Consider the following 17,020-nt stretch of genomic DNA (forward strand, 5'->3'; position numbering starts at 1 on the left):
CCACAAGACAAAAAGAGAACATTCTGTTAGACTTATGAGGAAGTGGGGGTGATTCTCAACACTAATCAAGGTCTTGCCATCCTCCGGTGTGCCTCAGTAAATCACAGTGTAATTGTCTCTTCGTTCATTCACTTGCATTAATCCTTCATAACCTTTGTTTTCTGTTTACTGCTAAATCTCCAGTTTCTCAAATAGCATCTAGCACATGTTAGGCACCTGATAAATATCTGTTGAATAACAACAGATTTCTTTTCCTACACTCCATTTTCCCTATTACCTTAACGGAGAGACTTCAAGACTAAAATGATAACCCTCGTTTGTTCTACTATACAGGTATTCCCATTTTTTGAAAGCTCACATTTTTCTACCTCACTTTTACAAAAGACCTACATTAGAACCTTTTTTTGCTAACCGAAAGAAATCTGAAGAGGATTTTCACTTTTACAAAAAAAAAAAGTGGAGGGAAAGCAAAAATAGCATTCAGGCTTTGTTTTAAAGCAAGCAGATACAGAGGCAGTGCACACCTCGAGGAGAAACAGTAGCCCCATCAACTTCCCCAGGAATTACACTCAGCGTCAACCGCCAGAGCTTTGAACTGTGTCTATACGCATCTGTGCTTTCTCTACATGGATTTTGTGTATCTGTTAGCAAGATGTGTCCTAAGGTATCAGAAAAGCCTAAGAAATGTTATCTTGGGGGTCTGGGAATCTCAAAATTGTTTCCATGTAAATTCATGTTAACTGTCTCTTCATTTTATGCTATTTCGGCTTATGAAAGGTTTCATAATGCTCTACATCCGGATGGCAGGGGAAACCTGTAGTTTCACTTTAGATTCTTCTTTTAATCAGGTTGGTTTGACACTTACTCTCTTTATGTTTCCGGTTGCTTTGTTATTTTCTAGATGGGTAGTTTCGCAGAAATAGGGCCAACATTCAGCTTTCCTGAAGCTACTTCTCAGGTTATGATACCCCTCAATCCTCATAAGTCATTGATTGTATTCTCTTTCATTGAAGAAATTGAGATAGGGAGATGCTAAAAGCCATATAAATAATTAATGGAATGAAGACACTTGGATGCATAATTCAATTGTATTAGACAAATAGATTAGATACGTTAGAGCCACAGCACTGACAATAGATGGGAGACTTCTTCAGCACCACTAAAATACAGGGCCCAGAGAGGTACTGGTGTTACACGTAAGATGAATTACTGCGACCAGCCGTGATATAATAACGGTATGAATTATTGAATTGGCATCTTCCTGAGACAGCTTTGGTCACAGCCTTGCTATGTTCTGGAGATGATAGAAGGAGATTTGTGTGATGTAAATTTATAATCAAAGGGTGTTCAGGATGAAAGATGACCTCCAAGGTTATGAACCTGAGCAGGAGACTGCATCATCACATGAAAAAGGCACTGTAAAATATGAAGCATTCTTCAGTTAGTAGTTGAAAGCCAAAGAAACTCTACTCTCTTGCAAATTTAACTCGAGGAAAGTTTCGGATAGGCAGAGATAGAATGGAAGATACCAAGATAATCGTGCTTTGGGTGGCTGAGGTGAGAAAAATAGATCTGGGAAATATCAGCTTAAATATGTTTCCTGAAATTATGCCTAAGAAAGGATTAGCAACTAATTAAAACATTTGGGCTCTGAACTGCATAGAGACCTACAGCTACACACACACACACACACACACACACACACACAGGCACACAGGCACACACACATTCCACTTCCTTGGCAATTGGGCGATTAGGTAGAGTCCCTTATGTATTAGAAGTAGAATATTTTGTTAATATCCAGATCGTTTCATTACAGCTAGATCAAAGGGATGCCATTATTTTGGAAAGCGATCTGAAAAATATGCTTCTGACCCTGATGACTACAAGATTCTTTTTTCTTCTTCTGAGCTCAGCTGTCTATGCAAGAGGAACCCAGACATACTGGGAGCACTTCCCTTTGCCACCGCTGCTTGACATGCTGAGTGATGGAGATGGATCTGGGAGACAGCATCTCCTTCCTGAAAACAAAGTAGCCTTTAAAAAGGGCTGTTAAACTGCTGTCTCGTGTTTGATTATTCTGTCCTCAGTAAAGTCCTTTATTTTTTACTACTAAATGGTCATTTTTATGGATGACATTATTTTAGTCCAATGACTGTTTCAAGAAACAATAGGTCAAAAGCAGCAAAGTATAGACCAGAGCCGGGACTGTGGAGAAAATTACCCCAAATAATAGACCATGGTCAGTTGAATCTAAGAAAGCATCCTCCAGGAAATTGTGCCAGATATTCAGGGAAAATTTAGGGAAAATCTGTTATAGACATGGTTTTAATTTAATGTAATGAAATAGTAATGCATAGATTTATACCATGCAATAAGACATTTTTATGTCTATACATAATTTCAAATTACATATGAAAAATACAGTAACTCAAATTAATGCATTTCTAACATATGATCAATTGCATTGCATTTCCTGGCTGTTAAAATTGTGTTTTATAGCATCAATAACAAATGTAATAAAATGTATTTCCTTATTAGGTCCCTCATCTTTTTTTTTTTTAAGAAAGGCAATAACCTAAAATTGTTATCTTCAAAGTTACTTTTTTCAAAAAAAATGACTTAATTGTTCTTATATTGTGTAATAAAGAGAACAGACGGTATTGACAAAATTAATTCCAAAAAACCCCACACAATTTTACTCTTTTATTTTCTTCTAAGACAACAGAGATACATCAAAGACAACTGAAAAATAGTCCTGGAAAAAGGAATTATTATTACTCCTAAGTGTCAGAATCAATAAAATATTACCTCTTCGTTTATTGACTTGAAGATATTTAAATCACTGCTCTTTTATTTTTAAATAATTAATTGTTTTCAGAATTTTATTTACTTAAATAGAAATTGTTTAAAACTTATCCTCAAAAGAACTAGCATCCAGCCTGTCTGTATGCTGTCATCACCAGTGCGGATGAGGTCTTCCTTTCTGTAAGGTGCTCCGAGGCCTCCAGCTCTATTTTCATCCTCCCCCTTGGCTGTGCTCCAGCCTCATAAGAAAATATACTTTCTTACCCAGGAAGAGGGGAGATAATTCCATAAAATAACTTGTGGAGGAAGTTACAGATCTCTCGCTCTTAACCAGTTAGGGAATTGGTTTTGATCGAGACTGAGAATCACACTAATTTTTTTAATTTTGTTTGTACTGAATGCTTATTCTGTGCAACCCATGGCTTGCTTGCATTTTCGTGTCATCTGCTGGAAGACACGATTGTGATTGTTATAAAGTAAGTAAGCATCCACAAAAGCTTCTTTGTTCATAAATCCAGAAGAACAACATATATGGCAAGAGACACAGGATTAAGTGTGGTATACTTATAGTCCATGAAGTTTTAAGTTTATACATTTTTTAAAAGAAAATAAACCTGCCATTAAAAATCTACCAAAACTGCCTTGAAATGACCTTTCCCGGCCTATACGTGTATGGGACATCAGGGATTGCTGTCATCATAATTACCAGTGAGCTTGTGTCCTGCACCCACCATGGGAAATGTCCAATCCCACATGCTGAGATCCCTACCTTGTGGAGTGTCAAATCCATTTAGGAGGGGAAAAAAATCTTACACATGAAAAGACAAATAACACTTCATGGTAACAGATACTAAAAGTCATAATGAAGACCCAGGATAGGATTAATAATATAAAATTTGTTTTAAACTCTGTTCACTGGAAAACAATTTTTCTTCTCACTCTTATTTGTTGTTTCCAATATGTAGATTCATGGTTGGATTATTTCCTTTTATTGGTGCATGGTTTTGAATTGCAGTGCTGTGCAAGGACACTTTTTCTCCATGTACTTATTAAGGGTGGCTAACGTGCTCACCTCCTAGGAGCAAACATTTTCTAGATTCACTGGTTTCTCAGAAACCCATGGATGAGCCTGGCAATTGACATCTTTAAATTACTGATGACCTGTAGTATTAATCCTTTCACCTTGCTAAGGCATGCCTGCTCGGCCATGGTAATCAGGCTTTTTTGCTCATCATAATCCCATTAACAAATTGAAAGATAGAACAAGAATTTTTTTACCAATCCCTCTGACAGGAAGCAGTGCAAAGGGGTTATAATTATGGATTATGTCTTTTATTATACATTGGAGCAAGCACACATTAGCCTAATTAAAAACACAGTGTGAATATTCAACTGCATCGAGCTGCAAATGTTTAAGGGCTGTCTGTAACAGCTGAAAATATATTTTGGTCTCATAGCAAACCTCGTCAAGTTGTATGGAAAACTGAGTTCAAGAATGGAGGATTGCACATTTTTTCATTGGCAGATTTACTGAGACCTCACCACGTAAAACACTTGCTAATCTGGGTCTCAGAGAGAAAAAAACATACCTGAATGAGCCATGGGATTAGAAAGTGAGGCTATGCTGAGGTCCACTAATGTAAACTCAGATATTTAGCTTCACTGAATCTTGCAATCTGGTTTGAGCCGCCATTAGAAGAACCCATGAGTGACCAGAAATCTATCCCAGACCTGGGCTAGAAAATACTGATTCAACATCTTCAGAAGCTACTTTATTGTCAACTTCAGAGATATTGCTTGGAATCATAAAATTTTAGATCTAGATTAGCATGTACAGGCCTTACAGTCCAACTCTTTGAAATTAGGAGATCCAGCAGGTGAAATAACCTGTGTAAAGACGTAGAGCTAGACCAGACTAGCTACAAACATTTGTTCAAGTTGCTCTTTGCATCACTGCAGGAAGTGCCAGTCATGTAGACTATGATGGACAATCTGCAGAGCCCCATGCAGCAGCCCTAGATGTTTCCATGGTCTGTTGTCCATTTCATAACTCAATGCCTTCTTAACTCCCCTACTTCTAGTATTGAATTTTTTGAATTTCTCATCAGGATACTCTTCTATCTCTGACCTAAATTATTCATACTATGATTAAAACTATATTTTCCGTGTTTTATGGAGGGCATTTACCATCAGATACAATACTTCTTTAAAATGTGTTATTGTGTTATTGACCTTTGCTGATAAAAATTGTTTCCTATTTCAGATAAGGAGTGAGCCCTGATCCAGAAAACACACCATTATCCTTAACTTTGGTGCACTGTTATCAATAAATATGTCCAGCAGTGCAACCCACATATGGATCAAAACTAAACATAAGATCACTGAGCAATGATCAGTAGAAATATATTCCTTCAAGCATGTAACACTACGACAAGAAGGGCTCAAAAACCACAACACATGATTTCATCTGCGTGTGTTGGCAACAGGGTAACTGGACCTAGGTCATGGGATGAAAACAGAGTTGGATCTTTTCCTAAACATGCTTCTTGAACATGTATCAAATTTAACTCCTGTTTTACATCTCTATTCTAAACTACCATCATCTGTCATCTGGATAACTCCACGGCTTTCACCTTGATCACCTACTTCCACAGTGGCCTACCTTTCACCCAGTCTCCACAAAGCTGTCATCAAATGTTCTTAAAACTAAATCTCATGATGTCTTCTTCCCTTTAAACTATTTCGATAGCTTCCTAATCCCACTAAAATGGATACCAAGCCCTTTTCCATTGCTCTCAAAGTCCAGTTAGCTTTCCTGGCCTCCTCTTTGTCTGCTTTGCTCCAACTCCCCTGGCTGTCTTTCAGTTATTTCCTGTCTCAGGAACTTTGAATCAATATTTTTTTCTTCCTGGAAAGCTTTTCTTATTGCTTTTAGAATAATCAACACTTCTCTTTATCTTGAAAGCTTCAGTTTAAATGTCATTTCATCAAGGAATTCTTCCTGTTTCTGTCTTAAACTGTGCTCCACACTAAAGGCAAAGCATCATGTAATCTGCTTTCTGGGATTTCTTATCATTGTAATTTATACAGTTTTCTGCATGACTATTAATTTAATATGTATGTCTCCCCCTAGGTTAAAAGTTCATTAGGTCTCAGGCATGGTCTTTTTTTTTTCTCCATCACCCTGTTCCTAGCATAGAGGATGGTGCCTCTGCATAGCACAAAACATAATAAGCACTGTGGAATGAGTGAATGAATGGGTACATGGGGTCACGTCTCATGTCAGCCACACCCATTGGGTAGAAAGTTAATTAAATCAAATTTCTTTGACTTCAGGGTGCTTGCACATCCTGTTCCATCTGCTTGGAATTATCTTCTTTCCACTTCTGTTTAGCCTTCAGAGCCTAGTGCAAATATCACTTCATAATGATTCACACCCCCAGGCTAGTCCCTTCTATTGAACTCAGGTGACATCTTTCCATTTCCATTTATAGCATCTTTTGATGACAACTTCACATTTAATTGTGCAAAAGTTTGATCATTATCTTGCCCACACTTAGGCTTACCTATGTGGCAGGTTCTCAGGACAGTGCCTACTACATCATAGGCTCTAAGAAAATGTTTGTGAAATGGATAAAAGTTGCATATTCAGCAAGTTTCTTTATGGTATCGAGATGTCCACTATGAGAAGAGTTGTTACTCCTATAATAGTGGTCTTGTGTGTGTGTGAGTGTTTAAGTGTTAACACTAGCTAAAGAAGTCAGGATCTCAGGAGGATAGTTCACTGTTCTACTGAATAAAAAATTCTTTGCTGTGTATATTTAAAAGCAAACCTATATTTCCTATGTTGACTTAAGGTCTGTTTATTGGCCCAGGTCTGGTTTTTGGACTTAAGGTCTGTTTATTCTCTGGGGTCTGTGGGAGGGGCCACTTCATTTTGTTCAATCAGAATCCTCATCTTTGGTTATTCACGAACTTCCCCACTTGTCACTTGGATCCAGGGATGGATATATTTCACAGGCAAGTATATCCCACAGACATTCTGACAACCTCTGTAAGGCCAATAGACAGAAAGAAAGCTGCCACCAGATCATATTAATGACTTCATTTACACATGGCCTAAACAAGAACACTAAGAAAAGCCATCTGGCTTAGATGCTGAGAAAATGCCTCAGGAGATTGTACTAAACCCTCCCTCAGTATTCTTTTCTCCAGGCGAAATGACCCAATTCTTCCAGGATTTCTTAATAGAGTTTATTCTAGAGTACTACATTTCCTGGCCACTGTTCTGAGTTGGAGGAATAAGTAGTTCCTTCTAAGACATGTAATTTTTTTTTACCTCTTATCAAAAAAGCAAGTACCTAAACACACAAAATCATGAACTATCAGAGCTTTAATGATAGGTAGAGAACATGTCAGTGCCTCTTCCCTTTAATAATGAGGACACAAAGGCCCACAAAGTCTGTCTGACTTAGACAAGGTATCCCCAAAAGGTAGAGTGATTGCCTCCCAGATACTCATGTGTACGAGTATAACATCTCCTAAATCCATGTTTCTTTGAAGAAAAAAAAAAAGAGATGCTTTTGAAATCCGCCAGGATCTCTAGGGTCCTGGCTGTCGTTGACTTGGCAATGGCATTTCTATTTCTAATGATATATGCATCATCCCTTAATGACCAATTGACTAAGCATATTTAAACTGGTGGTACCAAAATCTGTCTGTGATTCTATTAGATAGTCATTACACTTACTTATCTTTCCTTACATATGCATGCTGATACGCCCTGGCTGTGGTAAAACATGCATATTGCAAAATGCAGAGATTATAATATTTATTTAGTTAGTTTTAAATAAAGTTTATTTATCTGTTTTGAGAGAGAAAGTGAGAGCAAGCAGGGGAGCGGCAGAGACAGAGGGAGAGAGAGAGAATCTCAAGCAGGCTCCACACCGTCAGCATAGCACCTGATGCAGGGCTCGAAATCACAAATTGTGAGATGACTACCTGAGCCAGAGTAAGTCGCTTAAATGACTGAGCCACCCAGGCGCCCCAGAGAGATAATTTTTAAATGAAGAGGTTTATGATTTTCAATTTTGGATATTTTAACACTCAATAAGCAACGCTTTGTGTATCAACTACTGTCATTGTTTTAACACAACTATTATCTTATGACCTTTTTATCATTCTAAATGGCATTTAAATACGGAATTTAAGAACTTTAGGATGCTTCAAGACTGATGGCTTTTCATGTGGCACTGAAGCTAGTCCTTCAGGAGAATGGAAATGTGTGTAGAGATTCTTGTTGAGAGAATCTCTGAGGTTAGCTATCCTTGCATATACACAGCCAGATTCACAACTGGTAACCTAGGGTTCCTCTCACATTCCCAAGTTCTTCTTTAATGTCCCATCATAAACAAGATAGACGTTTCATTGATAATACTAAGTAAGCACAACAGTTACATAAGCCATTTAACCAATGATTCCTGCCACTGTGCTAAGTATTTTATAACATTATCATATTTAAATGCATGATGTGAAATCAAAGTAAATATTATTATTGTCCCCATTAGAAATAATATAAATTATCATCTTAAAATATCATATAATAATTACAGTACTTATAAAAATAAAACATCCAACTATAGGAATTTTTAACTCTCTTTAATAGTTATTATTTCAAAAGGAAATCACAAATATCTAGGATATATCAAAATATGTAGAGTTTCGTGTAAATTGAAACCACAACAAGGCACCACTATACGGGTGCCCAGGGGGCTCAGTCAGTTAAGCGCCCGACTCCTGATTTTGGCTCAGGTCATGATCTCATGGTTTGTGAGTCTGAGCCCTACATGGGGCTCCATGCTGAAGTCTGTTTGGGATTCTCTCTCTCTCTCTCTCTCTCTGCTCCTCCCATGCTCTTGTGCTCACTCCCTCTCAAAATAAAATAAGCATTAAAAAAAAAAAGACACCATTATGCACCTGTTAAAACAGCAAAAGTTAAAAAGATTGAGTGTACAAAATGATGGTGAATTCCACATGGAAGGACTGGAACGCTTACATACTACTGAGAAGAGTTTAAAGAATTCAATCCTTTTGGAAATGACTTTGACAGTTTCTTAAAAACTTAAACATGCACCTGTCAGAGGATCCAGCCATTTCACTCCTAGGTATTTTTCAAAGAAAAATGAAAGGTTTTGTCTACAAAGATGGGTACCTGGATGTTCATACCATCTTATTTGTGATAGCCCCAAACTGGAAACAACATAAATGCCCCCAGCAGATGAATGGATAAACAAACTGTAATATATCAGTACATTGGCGTATTATTCAGCAACAATAAGGAATGAGCAGCTAATTCATGCAATAACCTGGATTAAGATCAAAATAATTACATTGAGTGAGAGAGAAAGTACGTCCTGTATGATTCTATTTATAAAAATTCTAAAAACTACAAACTTATGTACTGTGACAAAAGGCATATCAGTGGTTTTCTGGGAGTGGAGGGGAGGGCATGGGGTGGGTCAGAAGGGGCAATATACACTGGGTTATAAAGGCCTCAGGAAATTTTGGGAGTAATGGAGATGTTTATTGTTTTCATTGTGGTAATTGTTTCATAGCATATTTACCCTCACAATTTAAATATCTGTTTCCTGTCAATTGTGCCTCAGTAAAGCTGTTAAAATAAACTAAATAATTTCATAAAGCTGCATTTATTATTAAACAAAAATATATGAATTAAACAGCTCAACAGATTAAAAAGTAAAGCATTAATTTAGTGCTATCAAAGCAAAATAGACAAATAAGTATGAGAGCTGAAATGAAAGAATTATAAATTTTTGAAAATTGAAGTTCATAAATAAACCAGAAAGAGATTCTTTGTATTAGGGAAAAGTACTTCCAATGTGCATAACAAAGAAATTGTTAAAAAGCAGCAATCCATGCATTTAAGAATTAACAGAAAGGAAGATGGCATAACTTTATTAAATTAGTCATAAAAGAGAAATTCGTTAAACTCTGTAAAAATAATGCTGGAAATGTAAATCACTAGAATAATATTCTAAGAAAATTAAAAGATAACAAAATTGACTCCAAAGATGATTTTTTAAATGAAAAAAAAAAAAAAACAACAAAATTCAACCATGAAGGAAATTTAGAAATTTAGTAAAGAGTAATTTTTTTTAAACATTTTTTAAATTAAGGTTAATTTGTTTTATTGGTGATTTTTTTCAAACCTTTACAAAACATGCATTTCCTGTGAAATATTTACTTTTTCTAAATATGTAATGAATCCATAGTAATTTAAAAACTATAAGATTGGTCAAGAGAAAACAACACATTGGTGGAAACAAATATGAAAGGTACATAGAAAGAGACAAAGAAAATAAGTCAGTTACAAAAGAAGAAAGTTATATGGCAAAATACAATTAAAAGATTAAATAAGTTTTTCTACTCTTTGAGGAAACTATATACTATTATTTTGTATTCACTGAATTAATAAATAATACAAAGATTGACCAAGTTTTGTGTTGTGTGTGACAATACAGGGACACCACCTACATTCTTACTTTCTTATACTCTTTATGCGACAGTGAATTGGTACAACATTGCTAGAGAAAAATTTGGCAAAATAAATGTATTATTAAAATTGATGCAGGAGAGCCTGGGTGGCTCAGTAGGTTAAGCACCAGACTCTTGATCTCTGCTCAGGTCATGATCTCACAGTTCATGGGTCAAGCCCTGCCTCAGGCTCCTTGCTGAGAGTGGGGAGTCTGCTTGGGATTCTTTCTCTCCCCCTCCCTGCCACTCCCCCCGCCTCTCTCCTTTTTCTCTCTCAAAATAAATAAACTTTAAAGATAAAATAAAACAGGGGTGCCTGACTGGTTGAGTCAGTTTAACATCCGACTTTTGGTTTCAGCTCAGGTCATGATCTCAAGGTTTGTGGGTTAGGGCTCCAAACTGACAGTGGGGAGCCTGCTTCGGATCCTGTCTCTCTCCCTCTCTTGCTGCCCCTCCACCACTTGTGTGCATGCATGCTCTCTCCCCCTCTCTCATTCTCAAAAATAAATAAACTTAATTTTCTTTAAATAAAGTAATAAAAAATAAAATAAAAATAAAATAAAATAAAATCGATGTATACCTTTGAATCTTAAATTTCATTATTAGGAATTAATATTAAAAGTATTGTTAAGAAGGGGCAGATGAGTATCCGCATTTATTCATGGCCTCATAGTGTACATTTGCAAAAGTTTAGCAAAAGACTAAGTACCTTCTAATGGGCACTGGTTATAAATTACAGGAATGCACACACACTAGTATGCTATGTAGCCATTAAATTGTGATAGTGTATGCATTTTATTGGCACGGAAAGATGTCTTTCAATATTAGTGAATGAGAAAGGATGTATTCACATTTTTAAATATTGTTTAATATGTGCACACACATACATTTACACACCTACCGATCTTTTTAAATTTCTAATATGTTTTAGAGCAATAGGAAGATGGTTGTAAAATATTTTCAAAAAAGTTAACAGCATTATAATAATTGATTAGATTCAGGTAATACTTCTCATTTTCTTTTTTATACTTTTTAGTCCTTTTAAGAAATAATAGAGGCACCTGGGTGGCTCAGTCAGTTAAGCATCTGACTTTAGCTCAGGTCATGATCTTGCAGTTCACCAGTTTGAGCCCCACGACAGGCTCTGTGCTGACAGCTCAGAGCCTAGAGCCTGCTTTGGATTCTGTGTCTCCCTCTCTCTCTGCTCCTTCCCTGCTCACACTCTGTCTCTCTCCCTCAAAAATTAATAAACATTAAAAAAATTGTAATAAAAATAAAATAAAATAAATAGATTAAAATACTTTATATTGTGGAAAAACTATTTTATTTGGGAGAACCATTGAATGGCATATTTGAGTAACCTCTTATTCTCTGAATAAACTGGAGTAGTCATCTATGAGTCCTGCCCACAGGGGTAAGTGATTCTGATTTGATCTTATGCGTCTTGTTAACCCATCCATGGAATTAGTGAGCAGGCACTGAGGAAAGGGAGCTGCTGTCTGTGGAGGTGGGACACAGTATGGGGGTTTGGTGGAGATTACTCCTTTTTGAAAAGTGCTGATGCTACACTGGAGAATTCTCTAAATGCATTTGTGAGAAAATGAGGGGAAAACAGACTCTTTTTATTTCTTCCCAAACCATGAATTTGTCTGGGCTTATGAATATGCTGTTTACCAAAATTAAAGTTTCCAAGTCACTATTGATTGTAACTTATTTCTCCTTCCTTCAAACCAAAAGCCTAACAGTATGTGAATTGGTAGAAACATGTAAGAAGTCAGCATGACAAGAGGAAAAGAGTCTACTTGGAGATCCATTAAGAAAGACTTGGAAAGCTACTAGCACATTCTGATCCCATGGTTAAAAGATAGCCTTTTTATTAACCAATAATCACACCTTCTGAACCCAAGCCCTAAGTTGAAATCAGACAATCATTGAATATCATTGTGAATATGAATATGATTATGTGCTCCAGTTATACAATCAGCTGTGCAGGTGAGCACAGGTAGAGGACTGTTCCTTGTTAGCCTATTGATGTAGAAGCCGGACCCACTTTCCTGAAACAATTAGGGAATACTGCAAAATAGTGTGGTAAGGGTTCAGTGGTACAATTTAGTTAAGACATGAATTCAAAGAGTTAAGAGTATGAAGCACAGAACTTCAGCCAAAACTTGAATCCTCTAGAAGGCATATAGCCTCATTTTTCCAAGAGAATAGCGCCAACATTCACCCAGAGAATGGCCTGATTGGGAATCCAGGGCCTCATTGCTGACTCCCTACCTCTTATGCCCCTGAGTTCATTGACAGCAACCAAAAAGCTGCATGCGTCTCAACACTCATCTTCATCACCGCTGCTATTACTTTGGTTCAATTCTCTTTGAACTTCTGCTTGAAGTATTGACATCATTGCCTAATTGGGATGCCTGCCTCTTGCTCTGTCCTGTCCAAACCAGTGGACCCAGTGTGATCTTTCTGAAATGCAGCTCTGACCCGACCAATCTCTTCCCTAAAATATTTCCATGACTGCCATTACCAACAGCACAAAATCTAAACCCCTTAGGATGACAAACAAATCTCTTCGTAATCAATCCTCTGCTTGTCTCTCTGGACTCATCTCTGCTGGTCCCCTGACACTTCATCTCTTCATCCTGAATGATTTGTTATTGACACCATATACCAAGGCCTTGTCACCTTGAGGTACTTCACACATTGACTCTCCCCACTCCCATCAGCTATCCTCATGTTCCCTTTATTATCTGGCTAACTTCAATTCATCTGTTAGGAATCAGCCCAGATTCCACCTCTTCCCAGAAGATGCTTTGTCTGACCTCACATGTCAGGGGTTGATAGCCTTCCATCTCTCCTGTAACACCCCAAGTGTATCTCTATTTTAAGATTTGTCTATGTAACAGTTTCCTTGTTTCCCCAGGTGCACTGTCAACTTCCTGAGGTTAGGAATTCCATCTTATTCATCACTGTATCCTAAGGTGCATTCTCACCCTAGGTCCAGTATATGGTGAGAGCCCAAAATATGTGTTGAATTCAAAACTGAATGAATGAATGAATGAATGAACAAGTGGTGAAGAGATTACTGTATGAACAAAATTATGGAAATGTGCATGCCAACTTGAGTATTAAATGACTATGAGAGGGAATAGTAAGTGATTTGAAAAATAACAGACTATGAGATAAGACTTTTTCAAAATTAAGTTTTATTTAGTGTTCAATCCACACAAATTAATACTCAGCCATATATTGTTTATATGACTATCTAGACACATTTGGTATATACACATACAAACATATGTATGTGTATATATACACAGACATTTCCCATCTTCTTAATGTATATTGGACTGAGTTCTCATCAGTATGCTAACTCAATATACCAAGGAAATTTGTAGCTTATAAAACAGTCCATATTGTTCATTATATGCTCTCCTATGTTTAAGTCATTGCAAGCTTCTTGAGATTAGAATCTGTTATTATTCTACATAGTGCCAGGCATTGTGTTAAACCCTCAATAGTTATATTTATTTGGGGAAATGGACTTGATCTCATGGGTACAGGAGTGATTTGCTTTTGAGAGGCAGAAGTGTGGCTACAGGGAATGCAGAGCAGGTCCAAAGCACAAAACCTGGTATTTCATGAATTTAGGAAAGTTTTTAAAAAGAGACTTAATGCACAGGAGTTGACATTTTATTAATAATTCCTTTCTTGAGAGACTCATGCAGCTTGGGCTGTTTTCAGCTCTTTCAAGTCCCCTCTTCTGCTGATGTAGCGAGAAGCAGCAAATTCAAAGTAAAGCTAAAAGAAGCCTGGAAGCTCAGCCTCTGGGCAGTCATTTTCAGTATTTATGAGTGCCTGTAAATGGCTAGTGAGCTGTTGGTAGCACCATTGATTCTATTTTTAACAGTTGACTTCCTCACAATCAATGGGATTGACCAAACCAACTGTCTAGTCAGCACAACCAGGCGATGGCCACACTGTGGTCCATTAGTGTGGCCTGTGGTTCCAGGTGGGCGTCTACCTCTAATAAAGTGTTGAGCCAGGGAACACATCCCCTGGCACCAGCCTGCTCAACCTCTTTTCTCAGTGCCAGAGGGCCCCATTACCATAGAAACTTGATGGAGAAAGACCCAGAAGCAAATTATGCAGCTCTTTAGCACCCTCTGGTGTCCAGTCTTCCAAAAACCCAAAATTCTCCTGGGTTTTTAAAAACTTGACAATGATCATTCCTCCCCAAAGCTATGGACTGCCTTGTGATGTTCAGCAATCCAGACTGAGAAATTCTTTTATCACCTGACATCACCATTCTTGTTGGCTAAAGAGTACTCCTAATGGGAAAACCTCCCCTCTAACTATCATTTAATTAAGGGGAACTAGAATGATCTAGGCAGTGCATTTTGGAATAGACAGTATGAAAACTGCCTGCTTTAAAATCTGAAATCTATTTTGGGTTATACAAAGGAAAATTTTCTAGAAAATAGTAGAATTCTTTATGTAGAAGTCATTAACTGTTTGATTTACTCCAACAAGCAAATGAAAGACGCAAGTAAGGAGATACTAACCAAACTAACATTGATTTTCCTCTTAGGACTTCTTCTCCCATCCTTGTCCATAGGCAAATGTCATGAAAGAGAAATGCTTTGGGGTGGACATCACATAAGGGCCATAGCGTTGACTCCTCTTTCGGGTTGAAATGTGACTTTGGACAAATCACAATCTCCATGAACCTCAGCTTTCTCAAATATAAAACAAGAATATAAGTACAGGACATTTTTGTCATCTTGGGGAAGAAACATGGAAATCTAAGATCCTATGAGGTTGTCAGGGCTTGGATTTTTGCACCACCTGAAGATGGCTGATGGATACCTAGATTTCATTATCTACACATGCATAAGTTTGAATCTTTTCATAATAAAAAAGTTAAATGACTTTCAGTTGGAAGCAATTTTCCATGTTCTCCTGAATATCACGTTAATGAGACTCTGTGCCAATCCTGAAAAGATAGGAAGAATGGTTGATTCTCATTTTAGACTCTCTTGTGATTATATATTTTAAAATAAGCATTGGTGGTTCAATAAAAGCTCCCCTTTTTTTAGAGTGGCCTCAAGCAATGTATGAGAAGAAGTGAATTAGAAAGAAGGATTTCTGCAGGAAAGTGCCAAGTGTTCTTCATGTGTTTTTATCATAACCGTGCTCACTTATTAAGATCCTACTAGGTACCAGGAGTTTTAGATACCTCATTTTATTTAATCCTCCTAACATTGTTGCAAGGTAGATTTTATTATTCTCATTTTGTAGAAAAGGAAACTAAGCCTCAGAGATGCAAAGCAATTTGTCCCAGTTATCACGCAACCTATAGAGCTAATATTCATACTGAGAGGTTTTTTTTTTTTTTTTTTCTGAAGCCAAGCTGTTTTTCCCCCCATAGAAATGGCCTCTTTTCATTTAGAGAGCAAAATGGGGAAGCGAAGGAATTCCTGAGCCTGTTTTCTGGCAGGGCTCTTCAAAATTTCTTTTCCTAATAATGGATGGTTGTAAGAAGGCCCAAAAGCATGCAATCCAATGGTCCTGCTTTGTCTCCTTGGCAGTAAGAGGCATACAGGCTGATGAGAGGTCCTCCCATTCAGCGAGGTATAATCTACAGAGGAGCAACTCTATTCATTCACCTTGCTTCAGGTTTAATTGAGCACCTACTATATGCCAGGTATGACCAGGGCATATAAAATGAAATGAGTTCTTTTTTTTTTTTTTTTAATTCTTTACATGTCAGAAGAAATATCACAGATGCCACTGAGGAAATAAGGAAGGCCTTGATAATTTCCACCCCACATAGAACAACTCACCACATTATGGTATCCAGAGGAGATCAGTATGGCCCCAGGAATTTGTGTTCACATCCCTCTGCTCTTTCGCCACTACAGTTAAGTAAGCTCTTTGGTCCCAGACTGTCAGCAAGTGAGCTCCAGTTAGGGAAAGAAAGAGTTGGAAGGTACATCCTACAGAGAATTGGGGAAATCCTAAGGCCAAACTATATATAATTACTATTCAGTTACAGTGACTCATAATTGAGAAGTGTAAACATCTGTTTAGGTTTCAGATTGTGTCTCTGCTCTACTCCTGTACTAGCATACCTCATTCTAACTCATCTGACAGGTCTGAAAAAGCAAGACTGATGACCTCAGACCAGAGAGGGCTTACTCTACAGGTCATCTCTGCGGTTTTGCTTGGTAAAGAGAAAATTAAATAGATACCTGTTATTTAGTATTTCTTTTTCCTTTAGTGTACATTTCCCCTTCTGGATGTTGAAAAGACTTGTCCCAAGATCCTAGACAACAGAAAGTCAAAGGCATTCTCCACAGATTCCTTGAGCCACAGCTGCTAATGTGCCTTACTGGTCTCTTGGAAAAGAAGCCACCCTCTTGCCAAGAATGCTGATAACGATGGGAGGAGGTAGACCCTGGAAAGAAAGAACCACTCTGGGTCTTTAACATTTCCAGATTTGGAAATTCTTTCATGATTTACAGACCTAGAAATTAGAGATACAGACGAAGGAAACAAAGACTAAAGAAAAAAGAAACGAGCAATCTAACAGGAAAAACACAACTAGGAAGTTTAGAAAGGAATGCACCCTGGCAGATACAAAGACATTCTT

Source organism: Panthera pardus, unplaced genomic scaffold (genome assembly GCF_024362965.1).
Source record: "Panthera pardus isolate Hobbes unplaced genomic scaffold, ASM2436296v1 HiC_scaffold_15, whole genome shotgun sequence".
Classification (NCBI taxonomy): domain Eukaryota; kingdom Metazoa; phylum Chordata; class Mammalia; order Carnivora; family Felidae; genus Panthera; species Panthera pardus.